Raw genomic sequence first — 4,722 nt, forward strand, 5'->3', positions numbered from 1 at the left:
TTTAGTCAAAGGACTACGACTAAAACTAAATAAAAATTTGCTGTCAAATTATTTAGCAAATACATAATTGATTTTAAACAAATAATTGTATATACACACAGCAAATGCTTCTAGACGTATAACAATTTTATTATTATTACAATATCCTCTAATTAAAAGTACCTTGCTTCTCACATCATTGAATGGGAGACCCTTTACTAGTGGAGATACGTATACTCCTTTACGCTTCTGATTTTTTTTTTCCACTGTTCCATTTCCACTCGAAAGGACTGAAAGAGATGTAATATATGCTCATACATCACACATTTTTAAAATGAAATGTATACTCCAGCACATTGGGTTTAAAATTAAGGGATGTTAAATTCACAATGTTTTGTAAAAGTACAAAACAAATACAAAAAAATATTTCCTCACTTTTTTCTTTATCTTTCTGTGTCTTCATATTCACAGAGCTGTTCATCACGCATCCTTTGATCCAGTCATGTTAGTCTCCTAATTTTTTTGAGGCCCCATTGATTTTTTCCATATATAGTGAACTATATGTGACCCTGGACCACAAAATCAGTCATAAGGGTCAATTTTTCGAAATTGAGATTTATACGCTTTCCATTGTTGTATGGTTTGTTAGGATAGGACAATATTTGTCCGAGATACAACTATTTGAAAATCTGGAATCTGAGGGTGCAAAAAAAAAAAAATCTAAATACTGAGAAAATCGCCTTTAAAGTTGTTCAAATTAAGTTCTTAGCAATGCATATTACTAATCAAATTAAGTTTTGATATATTTACAGTAGGAAATTTACTAAATATCTTCATAGAACATGATCTTTACTTAATATCCTAATGATTTTTTGCATAAAAGAAAAATCTATAATTTTGACCCATACAATGTTTTTTTTGGTTTTTGCAACAAATATACCTCAGCATTTTCTGACTGGATTTGTGCTCCAGGGTCACATATGCACACATATATATACATACATACTATAACGGGGTGAAGAATCACACGACAAGTAATTTCAATCTATACCCCGGAGGGTGGATTTATTGGGGTGATGGGTGATAGTGAGAAAGGTCCAGGTAGGTGCTTCAGCTTGGGTAACAGCTTCAAGGCTTGTACCCGGGGGTCCGGCAGTGGAACGCGTTGAGCGGCCGCGAGTTCCTGCTCCGTCTCTCCTTGACGGGTGGCGAGGTGCTAGAGAGTTATTTAAGGCAACGCATTAATGTAAAAATACGGCTTTTTATCAACAAGCTATTAAAATCAATCATTAACAATTAATCAAGTTTTTACCTGTTTATTGGACTGACTGACTTCTTTATGAATCTTGCTGAAATGCTGGTAAGTTGAGCCTGTACCATGATGGCCAATATCGCCTAAAGTATTACATGATTGTAAAATAAGACAACAATAAGAACACACACACACACACACACACACACACACACACTTTATTAGGTACACCTGTTCAATTGCTTGGTAACACAAATTGCTAATCAGCCACTCTCTGGTGTTTACATTAATTCCCACCCAAAAGGATTGTCTGCAGTGATCGCTTTACTATGCATATGGTAGACCCTCGGGTTTTAAATGGCCATGCTTTTTAAATTATTTATATAATTCACGTTGAATGGCCATTATTTGCCAGCATGGTGCTCTGTCATTGATGTTTTGCAGCACAAAATCTGACTGAACGGATAAAGACCAGAAAATAACGGTAATTTTAATTTGTTAGACTATTTTATCTACAGCTCGTTAGAGGTAGAATTCTTTAGTGAAATAAAGATGATATTTATTGAAATGAATTCGAATTAAGGAGAGAGAGAGAGCGAACGAACGCATGCACTCACGTGCTAGCGAGCGATTGTTAAGCATTGCAAACAAGCTTGTCGGTTTAATTACAAAAACTGCTAAGTTATCACCTCATTGCTGAGAAATATATGTAGCTTTTAGCTGTTGTATTTTCAAAATTCACGGGGCGGGGGTTGAAAACCAGCTCCTGAATGTGCAATTTCTAAAAAGTTTCCATCTCAATAAAATGCGAGCGCATACAGCACGCCGGCATTAAAACACCATTAAAAATCTTTATGAGCAAACGTGTCGCACTCGCATTGGGAGTTCTGTGGAGAATCAGATATGTGTGTTTAGACGTAGGTCGGATGTCCAGATATCAGATGTGTATCCGATTAAAATCCACATTTGGAAGTGGCTCAGATCTGATGCAAAAAAATCGGATCTCGTGCGGGTTTTTGTGTTTACACGTGTGCAACAAATTCCGATCTGTGTCAGATGTGAGCGAAAGACCGGATTTTTTTGTGCCAGTGTAAACGCAGCGTAGATGTGGTGAAGACGACTTGCTGAAGTTCAAACCGAGCATCAGAATGGGGAAGAAAGGGGATTTAAGTGACTTTGAACGTGGCAGGATAATGCACCATGTCATAAAGCTCAAATCATCTCAGACTGCTTTCTTGAACATGACAAGGAGTTCACTTTACTCAAATGGCCTCCACAGTCACCAGATCTCAATCCAATAGAGCACCTTTGGGATGTGGTGGAACGGGAGATTCGCATCATGGATGTGCAGCAGACAAATCTGCAGCAACTGCGTGATGCTATCATGTCAATATGTTATCATCAATATTAAGTTTAGAAAAGACTCATAAACCCTACCTAGCATCAGACCAGACCACAGAGATGCATGAAGAAATACTTAGCCAAGCTTGCAATGAATGTTGGTGCATGATAATTGTTTTATTCACCATCAAGGTCAAGAGGTGCTCTCTCTATTACCTGTTGGAAGTGGTTCTGGACAGGTGTGGTTCCCACATCATTCTGGAAAGAAATGTTTACCATTTTATACAATTTATATATTAATGTTGATGTACTAGACAACTTTGTGTAAGACAGAGCATTTGTTTCAAACATAAATAAAATGTGTCTGTGATTTATGAAAAAGATTGTTACATCCCAGGATGTTCTATTTTTTGTTTTTGTGAGAAAATGCTTGTGTGCTCTGTGTTGTGCTCTCTGTTCCTCTCCCTCACTCAGGCTAATTACCAGCAGCTGCAACTCGTTGTGAGCATGCCTGAGAGTGACCAGAAGAGTATAAATTGTGCACGCAGATGATTCTTTGCTGAGGATCACTTCTCCCCAGCCTTAGGCCCCGTCCACACGGAGACGCGTTTAGCTGTTTATGCATAAATTTCGTATCGTATAGGCGTTTCGTCCACACAGATCTGGCGTTTTGGGAGAGTGAAACCGATACTTTTTTTGAAACCGGGTCCCAGAGTGGATAAATCTGAAAACGCCGCACTTGCTTTGTTGTGTGGACAGCGAATCCATATATTTTCTGAAAGAATGACGTCATCAGCCCACGTCTCTCCTCTAGTCAGACACCGCTACGTCACGTAACCGCAACAAAAACATGAACAAACACTGAACGATTGTCTTTTTATTAACTAACATTAACACAGATGAATAAATGTATTGTTTCATGTTCGTTTGTATACTAGTGATGCAAAGTCCGATTCATTTCCGCAAACCGGTTCTTTTGTGTCAACACATATTGAAACATTCAAAAAATAAAGTTATTTGTGTGAAAGCATATTGCTGATTATTGCCATATAATTCACTTAAGTTAATGGTATTTGTGGTCGCAGTTTCATTCGTGGATCCTTTATGTCAGATACGACTGACTGACAAATATTGACTAGCCTACAACTCGGATAAGATTCCTAAAAGTTTCGCACCTACAGCACACATTACAGACATTGATGCACATGAAACCGATACTTTGCACATGAAACCGATACATTGATGCGGATATGTTCTACATGTCTACAGCATAAAGAATGAATAACCAGTCTTATAAACTTCTTGATTTTGCTTATGCCGAGTTTACACTGCACGATTTTAGCCCGATTTTTCACTCACTGACAAGTTTTGCGAAATTTCCGACAAATGCCCGGTGCTCGTTCACGCGAGTGACAATCACGCAGTGTGAATTATCAAAGATCTGAGGGAATCGCCGACATGTCGCCGACGCCCGCGAAATATTTGGCATGCTAAATATCTGGAGCTGTCGGCGATTCACAATCACGCAGTGTGAAATGATTTCTGACTGAAAAACACATCGGCGATGACCTACAGCCAATGACAGACCAAGATACAGGGCAGAGGGAAGTTCGGGGAGGAGTTATAGACCAGAATATCAGTATTTTAATAGATATATGAACAATTATATCATACAGAAACAAGCACAAACATTTGCTTGCGATCCATCGTGCAGTGTGAACACAGCAGCAACTGAATGCTACCCAAGATAGTCACGCAGTGTCAAAACAACGGCGGTCCGACGAGTTTGAAAATCGTGCAGTGTGAACTCGGCATTAAGCAACTTTAAATATAATATGCATGCACAAACTATTGTAAAATTTATTTACATCACTCAACAGAAAGGTTTTTGCAGGTTTTAATAAAATGTAAATTAATAACAGTCATAATAAACAAGCATATTTCCAGTATGCGCCTCAGGCTTGCACAGTATCGTCAACTCACTCAACAGAATCTTCGGTAATCCTCGGCAAACTTCGCCACGGCTCATTCGGTTCTTTTTGAGTGCTCGGTAATCCTCGGCAAACTTCGCCACGGCTCAGTCGGTTCTTGTTGAGTGCTCGGTAATCCTCTGCAAACTTCGCCACGGCTCAATCGGTTCTTGTTTAGTG

This window comes from Sinocyclocheilus anshuiensis, unplaced genomic scaffold (genome assembly GCF_001515605.1).
Source record: "Sinocyclocheilus anshuiensis isolate Anshui unplaced genomic scaffold, SAMN03320099.WGS_v1.1 scaffold166, whole genome shotgun sequence".
In the NCBI taxonomy this organism is placed as follows: Eukaryota; Metazoa; Chordata; class Actinopteri; order Cypriniformes; family Cyprinidae; genus Sinocyclocheilus; species Sinocyclocheilus anshuiensis.